The following is a 16,796-nucleotide window of genomic DNA, read 5'->3' as shown; positions in this document are numbered from 1 at the left end:
CTCCCGTGTCTTAAACCATATTTATCGTACATATCCTTAAATTTGTGAATTGTTTTGGCACACACTATTTCATTCGGTAGTGCATTCCATTGATCAATTGCTCTGTTTGGGAAACTGAATTTCCTTACGTCTTTATCACCTCTCTTCTTATGCAGTTTTTTGCAGTGTCCTCTTGCTGATGCTTCTCCATATGTTAAGTAATCATTTATGTCTATTTTCTCCTTTCCTGATATGCACTTATATAGCATTATCATGTCACCTCTTTTCCTTCTCTCCTGTAGTGTTGCTAGATTCAGTTTATTTAGTCTTTCTTCGTAACTTAGGTCTCTTAAGCTTGGTATCCATCTTGTAGCGGCCCTTTGAACTTTTTCAATCTTGTCTATATGCTTTATGAGATGAGGACTCCAGACTACTGATGCATATTCCAGGGTTGGTCTAATGAATGATGTTATTATCCTTCTTAGCATATCTTCATTTATGTATGTCAATGCTATTCTCATATTTGCAAGCAGTGTATACATGTTCCGTACCTTCTCGCTGATGTGGTCAGCCGGAGATAGTCTGTTATTGATAATCACACCTAGGTCTTTCTCTCTTTCTGATGTGTATAGGGTTTTATTTCCTAACTTATAATCCCAATCAGGTCTTTTTCCACTTTTACCAAACTTGATTACATGACACTTGTCCACATTGAATTCCATTTGCCATGTACTACTCCATTCATGAAGTTTATTTAATTCTTCTTGTAGCTCTTTACAAGAGTCTGTGTTAGTAATTCTCCTTTGTATTTTTGCATCATCTGCAAACATATTCAGATAGCTCTCATTTCCAGTGTTATTGTTTATATCATTTATATACACTAAAAACATCATTGGTGCCAGCACTGAACCCTGTGGTACTCCACTAGTCACATCTTTCCATGATGAGTAGTTTCCTCTTAGTACTGTCCTCATTTCTCTTTTTATGAGAAAGTCTTGCATCCAACAAAACAGTTTGCCTTGAATTCCTCCTTGATGGTACAGTTTCCATAAAAGTCTTTGGTGTGGTACTGTGTCAAAAGCTTTCTTGAAATCTAAATAGATACTGTCCACCCATCCTTCCCTTTCCTGTATTGTGTTTGTTACTCTGTCATAGTAGCTCAACAGATTAGTAACACATGATTTTCCTTTTCTGAAACCAAACTGTCTTTCTGTTATCATACTGTGTTATTCTAGATGATTTACCCAAGCTTTTCTAATAAGTTTTTCTAATACCTTGCTTACAACACTGGTCAGTGATACTGGTCGGTAGTTGAGTGGATTTTGTCTATTTCCTTTCTTGAATAAGGGGACAATATTTGCTTTTTTCCAAATATCAGGTAGTTTACCTTGACTCAAGGATTTCTTGAAAATTAAAAATAATGGTTTACTTAACTCCTTTGCACATTCTCGTAATACCCAACATGAAATTTCATCAGGACCACTTGCTTTTCCTCTGACTAATCTACTTATCTCCTCCTGTATTACTTTTTCTGCTATTTGTATATCTGGTAGTATGTGTGGACATGCGTGTTCCACATAGTCCCTCTCAAAATTTTTTTCTTCTGTAAAAACTAATTGGAAATTCTTATTTAGTGCTTCACAAATATCTTTCTCTTGTGTATAAGTGATTCCCTCGTCCGTAATGGATTGTATTATATCTTTTACTTTAGTTTTGCTTCTGATATAGCTGTAAAACAGCTTTGGTTGATCACTACTTTTATTTATTATATCCTCCTCAAACTGTTTTTGGGCTTCCGTCTTATTTAGTGCTTCACAAATATCTTTCTCGTGTATAAGTGATTCCCTCGTCCGTAATGGATTGTATTATATCTTTTACTTTGGTTTTGCTTCTGATATAGCTGTAAAACAGCTTTGGTTGATCACTACTTTTATTTATTATATCCTCCTCAAACTGTTTTTGGGCTTCCCTCCTTATTCTTGTATAGTCGTTTCTTGCCTGTTTGTAATTATTATATGCCCTTTCACTATTGTGTCTTCTGTATCTATTCCACAACAAATCTCTTCTTTCTTTTGATTTTTTACATTCTGTATTGAACCATTTCTGTATTTTCTTATCTGCTTCTTTGTGCTGTGGGATGTACTTCTGGACTCCTATTTCATAAAATTCACAAAATTTTTTTTTATACAGCATTTAAATCTTGTCCTCTAAACTCATTTTCCCAATCAGCTTCTAAGAAATACTTCTTTAGGTCTTGATAATTTCCCTTTTTATAGTTTAGGCTCTTTTTGTAACTGTCATTGCTGTTTACTAGGTCATATGCTATCTTGAAGTTATAATTTAGTATTGCATGATCGCTTTTGCCGAGTGGAGGGTGATATATTAAACTGTCAATATCATTTTCTTGTCTAGTAAATATTAGATCTAGCACTGAAGGTACATCAAGTCCTCTTTTTCTGGTGGATTCCCTCACATGTTGCGTTAGGAAAAACTCTTGTACGAGATCCAGGAGCTTTTGGTCCCAACAGCTTTCATGGCTAATTATATCTAGAGTATTCCAATTTATATTTGTATTGAAATCCCCAGTTTGTATAATTCTTTCCGATTTCTCTTCCATTTTATGTAGCAATGATCTTATACTCTGAACTGTACTCTCTGCCAGGTCCTCATATTCGTCTCTTTCCCATGTGTTTGATCTGGGTGGCATGTACAAATTGGCTACAATTACTGTACCTTCAGATGTGTTGATCTCTACTGCAATCAGTTCTACTTGTGATGGTATATCTAGTTTTATTTCCTTGACTTTTAGATTTTTCTTAGTTAATATTATAATTCCTCCTCCTTTTTTTTAAATTTCTGTCTCTTCTCCATATATTGTATTCCTCCAAGTTTAGTTTGTCATTGGATATCCTTGGTGTTAATTTTGTTTCAGTTAGGCATATTATTTGTGGTTCATTTTCTCTGACATAATCATTCATCTCTAGTAATTTAGATACCATTCCATCCACATTTGAGTACATCAACTTTATCATCTTGTTTATATACTTGTCATGACATTGTTCTACTGCCTTCCTCCTTTTTCTTCCATCCTGTTTGTGTACCACTTTCGTACCTGCAATCCTATTACTTTGTAAAAAAATTTCTTCTTCTCCTCTTCTGATCTTCCCTCATTTTTTGTTTTTGCTTCCTCCCTTTTCTCTTTCAGTAATTCCAGTTCCTCTTGTGTTAGGCATCTTTTTATCCATACATTTTTGAACTCCTCTTTTTCCATAAGATTCTTTGCATTTTTTAGTATCTCTTCCACAGTGTTTACACTCTGGAAAGTCACCTTTAGAGGTCTTGTCTTGCTTTTCTCGTATTTCCCTAACCTTTTTTGTTCCTCTATGTCTTTACTACAGATTTCCTCTGATACTTCTTTCAGTAAGCTCATTACATTTGCCATCTCCTTTTTGTCTCTTGTGATCTTGTTTTTTACTTCTTCCTCTTCTATACCAGTGATTACTGTAGATTTGTTTATCTTTACTGAATCTCTTACTAACTTTGGATTGTTTTGGATTATTCTTTTCACTTCCTTTTTAATGCTTTTTTCCTCCACCCTTGTTTCTAAGTCTTTCTTTACTTTCACCATTTCAGCATACGTGGTTTCTACATCATTTTTGTAGCTTTGCACAGCTTCATTCACCTGTGTTATCTTCTCCTCAATATCACTGCTCTGGCCCATAAGACTGCTTGCTTGCCTAATTGTCTCTGTGTCATTTTTTAACTCTTCCATAACACTCTCGTGATTGACTACTGTACTTCCCATTTCACTCACTTTCTTCCTAAGCGTACTCAATTCCACTGTTAGTTCACTGATGGTTGTCTTTCTTATTGGCCTCCCTTCCTAGTGTTTCTATCTCTTCCTTTTGCAAGTGCATTTGCTTCTTTATTTCATCAATTTCATTTTTGAAAGCCATTTCTAGTTTGTGTACACGTTCAACCAGTCTGTTGTGAGTCTCCACTTCAACCAGTTCTTGGTAGAAATCATCATTTTGCTTTTTACTTTTATCCCTTTTCTTTTCGAAATTTGTTTTACTGAAGTATGTATCCATTTTGCAATACTAAAAGAACAAAGTATGTACTTACAGAGTATGTACACTTTCCCCGTGTTGCTGTAGTCTAAACAAACCCAGCTGACTCAGCGCATTTTTTCCTCGTGGTTCTTTTTTCTGTTTGAACAAGTCTTGTTTAAACTTTTTTTTTTTTTTCCTTTTAATAATGAAAAATCATTTCGTCCAACCTGGTACAGAGCTTGACTCATACAAAGATACTAATTTAGGTAATGCCACTGGCCGTGTTGGTTCGGTACGGAGCGCCGATGTCGGACGTCTGCCTCTGATGACTCCCTGTGTGTGTGTGTATTTACCTATTTGTATTTACCTATTTGTAGTATACAGGAATGGAGCAATGCTCGTGTTGTCCTGTCTCCATATCCACATTTATCAAGTCTACCTTTACACACATGAATGTTTTTCTCATGCACCACCTCTTTGTCTAAGTCGTTCCAAATATTAAGTGTGTGTGTGTGTGTGTGTGTGTGTGTGTGTGTGTCCGTGCGTGTGTGTCCGTGTGTGTGTATTTACCTAATTGTATTTACCTAATTGTGATATACAGGAAATGAGCTACACTCGTGGGGTTCTGTCTCTGTTTCTCAATAAGTCAAATTTAGCTTTAAACTCATATAAGTTTTTAGGCTGGACGATCTCTTTGTCCAGGCTATTCCACAGGTCTATACATCTATAAGGAAAACTATATTTCTTGATATCCTTCAAGCAGCTTGGTTCCTTCAGTTTTGTTCTGTGTCCTCTTGTTGCTCTCTTATCCCATAAAAACAGATCTTCTCGGTCAGTTTTATCTACTCCCACCATGGTCCTGAACGCTGCAATCATGTCTCCCCTCTTTCTCCTTTCCTTTAAGGAAGGCAAATCCAGCTTTTCCAGCCTCTCTCTGTATGACAGATCTGCCAGACTGGGGAGCATCTTGGTTGCTGTTCTTTGTATTCTCTCAATCTTGTTTATATCTTTCTTTTTGTGTGGGGACCACACCACCTCTGCATATTCTAACCTGGGGCGGATCATGGCCACTATCAATTTTTTCATCATCTCCTCATCCATATAATGAAATGCTACTCTTACGTTAGTCAAGAGTTTATACATCTCTCTAACTATCTTGTTAATGTGTATTTCAGGTGACAAACTATCTTGGACCAGCACTCCTAAATCTTTCTCTTCTCTCATTTTTGTGTTTAATTCATTACCCAAGAAATAATTCAGTGATGTCCTCCTGGTACTTTTACCCATTTCCAATATTTTACATTTCTTTACATTAAATTTCAATTCCCACATCTGACTCCAATCATGTATCCTATCCAAATCCTCCTGCAGCATTTTACAATCCTCCTCAACCTCTACCTTCCTCAAGATCTTTACATCATCAGCAAACAGACTTGCATAACTGTTCACTCCATCTACCATATCATTTACGTAAATCAGGAACATTACTGGCGCCAACACCGAGCCTTGAGGGACTCCATCTGTTACTTCTCTCCATCCAGACAGCCAATGTTTTATTACTGTCCTCATTTGTATGTCTCTCAAAAAGTCTCTCATCCATTCCAGGAGTTTCCCCTTCAGTCTTCCTATATATTCTAGTTTCCACATTACCCTCTTATGAGGTACCTTGTCAAAGGCCTTCTCTAAGTCTAAGTACACACAATCCACCCAACCATTTCTCTCCTGTACTGCATCAATTGCTCTTGAGTAAAAGCTCAACAAGTTGGAAACACATGACCTTCCACTTCTGAATCCAAACTGACATTCAGCCAAAATATTCATCTCTTCCAGATATTTTATCCATCTGTCTTTCAGGATTCTCTCACACAATTTTGCAACCATGCTGGTTAGAGACACTGGTCTATAATTCAGGGGTTCTTCCCTATTTCCTCCCTTATAAATTGGTACCACATTTGCCCTCTTCCATTCTTGTGGCACTTTCCCCTCTTCCAGAGAACACACAATTAAACTGTGAATTTTATCTGCCGGTTGTTCTCTGCGTTCCTTCAGTACCCAATTAGAGGTTCCATCAGGTCCTGGGGCTTTCCTTACATCTTGAGTTTCCAGTACTTTATACACCTCCTGTACCTCCAGTTTTATATCTTTTATCACTGGTACATTTCTAATCACTCCCTCCCCTTCCACAAACTCTTTTTCATTAGTGAAAACCGATTGGAAACATTTGTTCATTATTTCAGCTTGCATTGCTGCATCTTTATAGACCTCTCCTTTTACTTTCAGTTTGGTGATTTCTTCTTTTGTTTCAGTTTGCCATTAACAAATCTATGAAACAGTTTGGGTTCATCCTTGCATTTCTCATTTATACCTTTTTCAAAATTCCTTTCTTCTTCTCTACGTATTCTTGTGTATTTATTTCTAATTCTTTTATATTCTTCCTTTGTTCTGTTGTTACCTCTCTTTTTCCAGTTGTTCCATGCCTTATCTCTCTCTTTTTTTGCTATCATACACCTTCTATTAAACCACTCCTTTTTACTGTTTTCTTTCCCTCTTACTCTTGGTAGAAATTTTTCCACTCCCAAATTATAGAGGTCCAGAAAGATATCCCACTTCCTCTGTATCTCTCTTATTTCTCTGAATTTTCTCCAATCTGCATTTTCAAAAAATTTTCTCAATCCTGTAAAATTTGCTTTCCCAAAGTTGTATCTTCCCTGTCTATGAAGTTCGTCTCTTGGCTCAACGTTCCCTATTATCATCTGGAACTCAGTGACCACATGATCACTTTTTCCTATAGGACAGAAATATTTCAATGATTCTGTTACTTCGGGTTCTTTGGTAAACTGTAAATCTGTCCTTGTTGGTGTGTCCTCACCTTGGAAACGTGTCTCTTCTTTGACCCATTGCGTCATCACATTATTCATTATTATGTTTAATAATATAGTGCCCCATGAATCCTTGCCGCCTCCTGAGTCCCATTCCTCCCAGTTCACCTCTTTGCAGTTAAAGTCATCCACCAAAATTATATTGTTGCTTTTCTCAATTATTTTTTGTAAATACTGTAACAAGCCATATCTGACAACATCTCCTGGTATTCGTCATCATTCCATGCTCTCGTCTTAGGGGGAACATACTCTACCGCCATATCTCTCTTGACATTCTCTCCAGTTTCTAATTTCATATATATCACTTCAGCCCTGCCTTCTCCCATTTCCACGGTATCTACATTTATGTTGTTCTTCACTGCTATTATCACCTTTCCTCCTGTTTTTTCTTTTCTGTCTCTTCTCCACAGTTTGCATTTACCATCTCCCAAATGAACATCAATATCTTCTCTTAACTTGGTCTCTACAGAGCACATGACATCAGGTTCATGTTCTCTCAAGAAATCGTTAATTTCAAGCCTTGCCAATAATAAACCATCAACATTAGTATATATCAGCTTCAAATTATTTTTGATGTTTTTTATACCCTCTACTCTCCTTCTCTCCATCAGTACCACTTCCTCAATTTGTGTGTGTGTATGTGTGTGTGTGTGTGTGTGTGTGTGTGTGTATGTATGTATGTGTGTGTGTTCTTACCTAATTATATGTTAACGGGAATGAGTCAAGCTCGTACTGTCCCATGTCTTAACCCATTTTCATCATACATCTTAAACTTATGAATTGTTTTGGCACACACTGTTTCATTCGGTAGTGCATTCCACCGATCATTTGCCCTATTAGGGAAACTGAATTTCTTTACATCTTTATTACCTCTCTTTTTATTCAGTCTTTTGCAGTGTCCTCCCTCTGATGCTTCCCCATAGGTTATATACTCATTTATGTCTATTTTCTTTTTCCCTGAGACAGATTTATGTAGCATTATCATGTCTACTCTTTTCCTTCTCTCCTGTAGTGTTGGCAGGTTCAATTTTTCTAGTCTTTCTTTGTAGCTTAGATCCCTTACGCTTGGTACTCATCTTGTAGTGGCCCTTTGATCTTTTTCAGTCTTATCTATGTGTTTCTTGAGGATTCCAGACTACTGATGAATGATGTTATTATCTTTCTCAGCATGTCTTCATTTATGTATGTGAATGCTATTCTCATGTTAGCAAGGAGTGTATACGTGTTCCATACCCTCTCACTGATGTGGTCAGCCGGAGATAGTATGTTACTGATAATCACTTCTAGGGCCTTCTTTCTTTCTAATATGTGTAGGGTTTTACTTCCTAACTTATAATCTCAATCTGGTCTTTTTCCACTTTCACCAAACTTAATTACATGACGTTTGTCCACATTGAATTCCATTTGCCATTTATTGCTCCATTCACGAAGTATATTTAATTCTTCTTGTAGGTCTCTACAATAGTCTGTGTTAGTAATTCTCCTTTGTATTTTTGCATCATCAGCAAACAGTTTGATATCTTTCATTTCCAATGTTACTACCTGTGTCATTTATATGCACTAAAAACATGATTGGTGCCAGCACTGAGCTCTGTAAAACTCCACTTGTCACTTCCCTCCGTGGTGAGTAATTTCCCCTTAGTACTCTTCTCATTTCCCTTTTTCTGAGAAAATCTTGCATCCAACAGTACAGGTTGCCTTGGATTCCTCCTTGATGGTACAGTTTCCTTAAAAGTCTTTGGTGTGGTACTCTGTCAAATGCCTTCTTGAAATTTAGATAGATACTGACCACCCATTCTTCTTTTTTCTGTAATGTTTCTGCAACTCTATTAAAGTAGCTTAATAGGTTAGTAACACATAATTTTCCCTTTCTAAAACCAAACTGCCTTTTTGTTATCATATTGTGTTCATCTAGATGATTTACCCAAACTTTTATCAGCTTTTCTTATATCTTACTTACAACACTGGTTAGTGATACTGGTCAGTAGTTGAGTGGATTTTGTCTAGTACCTTTCTTGAATAGGGGAACAATGTTTGCTTTCTTCCAAATATCATGTAGTTTACCTTGACCGAAGGATTCCTTGAATATGAAATATATTGGTCTACTTAACTCTTTTGCACATTCATGTAGCACCCAGCATGAGATTTGGTCAGGACTATTTGCTTTTCCTTTGTCTAATTTACTTAACTCCTCCTGTATTTCTTTTCCTGATATTTGTATATCATGTAATATGTGTGGGCATACTTGTTCCATATCATCTCTCTCAAAAAATTTTTCTTCTGTAAAAACTGATTGAAAATTTTTATTTAGTGCTTCACAAATATCTCTCTTTTGTATGTAGATGATCCCCTCATCCGTAATGGACTGTATTTTTTCTTTAACTTTGGTTTTGCTTCAGATGTAGCTGTAAAATAGCTTTGGGTGATCGTTACTTTTTTTTATAATGTCTTCCTTAAATTGTCTTTGGGCTTCTCTCCTTATCCTTGTATAATCGTTTCTTGCCTGTTTATAGTTATTATATGCCCTTTCACTATTGGGTCTTTTGTATCTATTCCACAAGAAGTCTCTTTTTTTTCTTTTTCTTTTTTACATTTTGTATTAAACCATTTCCTTATTTTCTTTTCTTCTTCTTTATGTCGTGGGATATAATTTTGGACTCCTATTTCATAATGTTCGCAGAATTTTATATATATAACATTTAAATCTTGTCCGCTAAGCTCCTTTTCCCAATCTATTACTAAGAAGTACTTCTTTAGGTCATGGTATTTTCCCTTTTTGTAGTTTAGGCTCTTTTTGTAACTCATTACTGTTAATTATGTCATATGCAATCATGAAGTTGTAATTTAATATAGCATGGTCACTTTTTGCTGAATGGGGGTGATACATTATATTGTCAGTATCATATTCTTGCCTAGTAAATATAAGATCTAGTACTGATTGATCATCAAATCCTCTTTCTCTGGTGTTTTCATTTACATGTTGTGTTAGGATATACTGCACAAGTCCAGGAGCTTTTGTTCCCAACAGCTTTCATGGCTTCTTACATCTAGCGTATTCCAATTTATATTTGTATTGAAATCTCCAGTTAATATAATTCTCTCATATTTCTCTTCCATTCTATGTAGTAGTGCACTTAAACTCTTAATTGTACTCTCTGCCAGGTCTTCATATTTTGCTTCTTTCCCAAGTGTTTGTTCTGGGTGGCATGTATAAATTTGCCGCAGTTAAATTCCCTTCAGGTGTATTAATATCTGCTGCAATCAGTTCTACTTGTGAATATAGTTCTATGTCTTTGACTTGTAGATTTTTCTTTGTTAATATTATAATTCCTCCTCTTTTTGAAATTCCAATCTCTTCTCCATATTTTGTATTCCTCTAAGTTTAGGGTATTGTTTGATATCCTTGGGGTTAATTTTGTTTCAGCTATTCAAATAATATGTGGTTCCTTTTCTTTGGTATAATCTTTTATCTCTAATAATTGAGATACCATTCCATCTGCATTTAAGTACATCAACTTAATCATCCTGTTTACATACTTGTCATAGCTTGAGTCTATTACCTTTTTTTTTTATATTCCCTTCTGGTTATGTACCACTTTTGTGTGTGTGTGTGTGTGTGTGTGTGTGTGTGTGTGTGTGTGTGTGTGTGTGTACCTGTTCCCATTATATCTCATGAATGGCTTGAGCTATCAGCATAAAAACTTTAGGCTATCAAGATATGGCCAAATTCTTGGACGAGTTTGAAAATGGGCACTCCGGTTCAAGGTCAAGGTACCAAAATGGCTGCCAAAGGTCAGCTGGTTTTTATCACCCGCTTTTAGCATCATTATATCTCTTGAATGGCTTGAGCTATCAACATGGAACCTTGAGGATATCGAGATATGGCCAAAGTCTTGGGCGAGTTAGAAAATGGGCACTCAGAGTCAAGGTCAAGTTCACCAAAACGGCTGCCAAAGGTCGCCTAGTTTTTATCACCCACCCTTTAGCACCATTATACTGTATCTCATGACCAGCTTGAGCTATCAACGTGAAACCTTCAAGGTATCAAGATATGGCCAATATCTTTGATGAGTTAGAATATGGGCACTCGGAGTCAAGGTCAAAGTCACCAAAATGGCCACCAAAGGTCAACTAGTTTTTATTGCCCGCCTTTAGCACCATTATATCTCATGAATGGCTTGAGCTATCAACATGAAACCGTCAGGGTATCAAGGTATGGCCAAAATCTTGGACTTGGCCAACAGCATATTCTGGCGGGCAATCAGCACTCGGCTCTGAATGCTTTTCTTTCATTTTTGTTAATGCTAGTTTAATACCATTCCTGTTCTTAATTACAGTAGTTACATATCTTTCAGTGTTTTATCTGATGATGAGTATAAGTTGGGGGTAATTTATGTGGGTTAGGGTGGTAAGAAGTGGTAAAAGTGAGAGTTTTGGAAAGTCACCAGACTACATTTTACCATTATACATACAAACATATTCTGAGTAACACATGTTTGAGTACTACGTTCCTTGTCCAGTCCATATTGTCTGCATTACTCGATGACTGACTGTACTGACTTTCCTCTTCCACATTAACTTTTTCCTTCACCCACTAATTCTCATTCATTGGATGACTTACTCTCACTTACTGACTCTCTGTTTAACTACTTTGTCCTTCACGTATTACCCACATTGTTTGACTTACTGCCACGGATTCACTGACAGTTTTTTGGTGAAAAACACAACTCACTTAGTCTGTCACTTGTGGCTACTGACTTAAAGTCAAGCATCTTACACCTTGCCAGGCAGGCCCCTAAATATATCCCCTGGCTTCCCATACTAGCACAGACCAGAATACTGTATTCTAGTAAAGAACTCATCTTTCCTGATGCAGAAGAGACTCTCCACTTTCTCACACAACAGTACACTTAAATTAGCAATATACAATAGCAATAATGACAAGAACTAATTCTTGCCATAAGATAGAACGAACACAAAACAAATGCCATAATCTCCAGAATGTTCCTCACATCATTAGATACAAACACTACTCAAATCCTATGGGCATAGCACTATTTCTGGAACGTTCCTCATGTGTCTAGATATAAAACACTACCCTGATCCTACTGGCATAACAGTATGAAGCAACTTGTATAAAGAAGCACCCCAGACCTATAAGAGTAATACCGATCCTATGTATAGATAAGAGTATTCCCCCTCACCGAGAACCGTGATGTCTGCCAGAAGCTATTGGGTGACTGACTTACTTAGTGTCCCAAAATGACCATATTAAATAAGAATTTGCTTGAATACTCACAAGACTTGGGAAATACTAGAGATCAAGATAGTTGGACAGTAGAATGCAGGGAATAGTATCCCTTCTTTAATTTCTTCAGTGCGATAATGTTGTTTTTTCATTTTCATCAGGCCTCCAAGACATTTTTTTTTACAGCTGAAGGGAGATGTTATGTTGTGCAAGGGTTTTTGAAGGCTATATATAACTTCTCCAGGTTGAAAAGTCTCCTTAACTGATTACATGATTAGTGGTAGAAAACAAGGACTAAAGATTCTTGGCAGCAAGAACTGAAATTTAATAGCATCATATTGAAGAGGTTAAGTAGCAGCCGTGGCTCAGTGGGTTAGAGCGCTCCACTCTGAAGGGTCGGAGGATCGAATCCACCCAAGGGTCATTGGTAGACATCAGGAAGGGCATCCGGTCATAAAATGCTACACGCTCCAATCCAAAAGTCCTCTACCCAGGGGCAATGCCTTAGCCCTTCGGGGATACCAGACGTAAAAAAAAAAAAAAGTAAATTAAAAAAATAAATAAAATAAAAATAATAATAATAATAATAATAATAATGAAGAGGTTAAGCAAGATAACCCTGAAAAATGCATTTATTGAGAACAACAGGAAGAACCTCATTAGGACTGCATTTTTGTGTACTCTAAGCAGTTTCAGTACTGCGCACTAGTTTTATCTGGATGGTAACCGTAGTGTAACTAACTAGATCAGACCTATCCAGAACAGACAAATCCAACCTAATCCAAAATCAGAGACTAGCTTAACCTAACTATACGCTAAATGTGTAAATTAACTTAACCCCTGAGGGTAGGGGGGTTTCAAGAATACTCCCCCAGTATCCCTGCTTGTCGCACGAGGCGACTAAAAGGGTTGGAGGTGGGTTAGTGGCCCACCCCATAAAAAGAACTAACTAAACAAGCAAATAAAGCGCCTCGGACCAGGACGGACCATACGTTGACAACTAAGGAATGGACAAAAGACATTTTGAGGGTGGGGACATGGAATGTGAGAGGAGTGAATGATGAAGTGAAAGAGATTGTTCAGGTGCTTGAGGATGCAAGAGTAGATATATGTGGATTGACTGAAACTAAATGGGAAGGTGAAAGGGTGAGAGAGTGGGAATATGGTTTAGGTATATGTGCTGGAGTTAATGAGAATGAGAGGGCAAGAGAGGGAGTATGTCTGATGATATGCAAGAAGTGGAAGGATAATATAAGAGAATATGGAACAATGGGTGCAAGGATTGTATGGGTGAGGATGAAAGTAGGTATACAAGCGTGAGCGATTGTATGTGCACATGCGCCGACAGAGGACCGAGTGGCAAGAGTGAAAGATGAGTTTTGGGTGAGTGTAGAAGAATGTATGGACAAATCTGAGAGGAGCGAGAGAGTGCTTTTGATTGGACACATGAATGGCAAAGTTGTGAGTGGTTGGTCAGTGGGGTGTGCCAGCTGAAGTAGATGAGAATGGTAGTGCTTTGGTGGACATCTGTGCTGGTAAGGGGTTGGCAATAGCTAACACTTACTTTTGGCATAAAATGATCCACAGGTATACATGGAGAGTAATGAGGAGGATGGATGGTGAACTTGTTGAACGAAAGGCAATGATAGATTATGTGTGTGTGGATGAGCGAATGAGAAGACAAGTGTTGGATGCAAGAGTGTGGAGAGGATGGGGGAATGGAGTCTCAGACCATCACTTTGTGATGGCCAAGGTAAAGCTGCAAAGAAAATGGTTGAAGAGACGAAGGGGAAGACGGGAGGAAACAGCTCCTGTGAGAAGAGTGGAGGAGTTGCAAGATAGTGAGAAAATGGCAGAGTATAAGAGAATAGTGGAAGAAAGATTGGGAAGGTATGAGTTAGAGCAGATGGAAGGGGTGGAAGACGTATGTAAGATATTCACGGAAGAGATAGGCACAGCGTGTGAGGTGGTTTGTGGAGTGAGGAGGAGATGCAAGGGTGTGCAAGGGACAGCATGGTGGAATGATGAGGTGAAATGAGCTGTGGAACAAAAGAAGAAGGCATATAGTGAATGGACAGCGAGTAGCGGTAGGGGAGAAGATGAAAGAGAGAAGAGAGAGGTTTATATGAGGAGGAGAAGGGAGGTGAAGTGACTGGTGAAGGAGAGTAAGAAGAAAGTGGATGATGAATTTGGGAGGAATCTGAGTGTGAAATGGAGGGTGAGTAAGAAATTGTTTTGGAGGGAGGTAAAGAAAGTAAGGCAGTGTGAAAGGGGAAATAATATGGGAGTGAAAGATAGGAATAATAGATTGTTCGTGGAGAAGAGAGAGAAATTGAGGAGATGGAAGGAGCACTTTGAGGATTTGTTGAATGTAGAGAGTGAGAGCAGTGCGAGTATAAGTGGTTGGGGAATGTCTGGGAGAAGAGGAGATGAGTGGAGGGAGGAAGAGATCAGTAGGGCGGAAGTAGTGGAAGCAATGAAGAAGTTCAAGATGGGAAAGGCCCCAGGAATTGATGGAGTGTGTGTTGAAATGCTGAGGTATGGGGGTGAGATTGTTGTGGAGTGGATATGGAAGTTGTGAAGATTGGCTTGGGAAGAGGGAAGGGTTCCAGAGGACTGGAAATCAGGTATAATTGTTCCTTTATACAAAGGAAAAAGGGAGTAAGGATGGAGGTTTGGAGGGTGAAGTGCTTGAAAGGGTACAGCAGGGAAGAAAGGTTGCTGGTTCCTTGAAAGCAGTGATAAGAAACAGGGAAGTGAGCATGGAAGTAAAAAAGTTACTACATGACAGTATTGTGATACCAACTCTAACGTACGGAAGTGAAGCTTGGACGTTGTTGGAAGGACACAAGTCAAGAGTGAGAGCAGTGGAAATGAGTTATTTAAGAGGAGCTTGTGGAGTCACGTGGAGAGACAGGCTGACGAATGAGGATATAAAGGAGCGTTGTGGTGTTGATGTGGATGTGATAGGAAGCGTTGTGAGGAACACACTGAGGTGGTTTGGCCATGTGGAGAGGATGGAGGGTGAAAGACTGACGAAGAGAGTGTATGTGAGTGAGGTGGAGGGTGGAAGAGGGAGGGGGAGACCGAGGATGAGATGGAGGGATGGGGTGGAGAGGTATATGAGAGAGGGGGGTGTGAGTTGGGAGCAGGGTAGTGAAATGGCGGGGGACAGGGCGACTTGGAGGCGATTTGTTTGTGGCCACCCCAAACGGGATTGAGGCGTCTGGCAATAGATAGATAGATAGATAGAAGTATGTGGTAACCATTGGGGTATTTGCCTTCTTAGTGTGATTGGTGAAGAGTATGTACAAAAGAGTTAGGACTATGGTGCAAGTGGATGGTGAGCTGAGTGAGTTCTTTTATCTCAGTGTGGGACTGAAACAGGGTTGTATGATGTCTCCATGGCTGTTTAATATATACATGGATGGGGTTGTAAAGGAGGTGCAAGGTTGGGCAGTGGATGTGGGGGTGGCTCTAATGAATTAGGGTGATATTTGGAAGATTCTGGTGTTGCTGTTTGCTGATGATACAGTATTGTTGAGTGAAGATAAATGGCAGTTGCAAGGTTTGGTGAATGAATTTGGGACAGTGTGTAGGAAGAGGAATCAGAAAGTTAATGTAAACAAGAGTAAAGTTATGGTGTTTGAGAGGAATGATGTCACAGATTGTACAGTGAGGTTGGATGGTGAGGTTGTGGAGAATGTGAGTGCATTCAAGTACTTGGGTAGTATGATGAGTAAGGATGGAATGTTGGGGGATGAAGTACGTGAAAGGGTACAGCAGGGAAGGAAGGTTGTTGGTTCACTGAAAGCAGTGATGAGAAATAGGGAGGTGAGTATGGAAGTTAAGAAGTCACTGCATGATAGTATTGTGATCCCTACCCTGACATATGGAAGCGAGGCTGGACCTTGCAAGAGGGGAACAAGTCAAGAGTGAGAGCAGTGGAAATGAGTTACTTGAGAGGAGCATGTGGAGTGACATGGAGAAACAGGTTGACGAATGAAGAAGTGAAAGAACATTGTGGGATGGATGTGGATGTGGTTGAGAAGATTAGGAGAAATACACTGAGGTGGTTTAGACATGTGGAGAGAATGGAGAATGAAAGACTGACTAAAAGGGTGTATGTAAGTGAGGTGGAGGGAGGGAGAGGGAGGGGTAGACCGAGGATGAAGTGGAGGGATGGAGTTGAGAGGTATATGAGGGAAGGGGGAGTGAGTTGGGGGAGGGTAGTCAAATGGTGGGTGACAGAACGACTTGGAGGCGTTTTGCCTGCGGCCACCCTTTGCGGGATTAGGGCGTCGGGCTATAGATAGATAGATAGAACTTAACCTGACTAACCTAATTTAATTTAAACTTTCCTGGAAAATAAGAAATACCCAAATTTATTTCTTGTAGTAAAGATATTGTTGGGCACACTCATAATTTCATTTCTATCAGTGTATGCTTCACAGGCTGGCTTGGATGATGTAGAAAAAGATAGACTCTGTGATGGCTTGATATGTGTGGTAAGTGGTGTGGGGAATGATGAGATTGTAGTTTTGGGAGGGGAGTTAAATGGTCATATGGGTGAAGTAGCTTAAAAATATGAAGGGGTACATGGGGGATGTGCATATGGCATTAGGAAAGTGGAAGGGG

At 38.6% G+C, this 16,796-nt stretch overlaps 1 protein-coding gene across 1 annotated transcript in view; it reads left to right on the top strand.

Moving 5' to 3' along the window:
* The window catches only part of Nep3 (M13 family metallopeptidase neprilysin 3), a 659,418-nt gene that overhangs the window by 333,317 nt on the left and 309,305 nt on the right, over nt 1-16,796 (top strand). The gene's annotated exons all lie outside the window — the stretch shown is intronic.

Source organism: Coenobita brevimanus, chromosome 76, assembly GCF_032717465.1.
Source record: "Coenobita brevimanus isolate Jiangsu-jjx chromosome 76, ASM3271746v2, whole genome shotgun sequence".
In the NCBI taxonomy this organism is placed as follows: Eukaryota; Metazoa; Arthropoda; class Malacostraca; order Decapoda; family Coenobitidae; genus Coenobita; species Coenobita brevimanus.
Note: the sequence above shows the minus strand (reverse complement) of the source record. Positions and strands in the feature narration are given on the sequence as shown.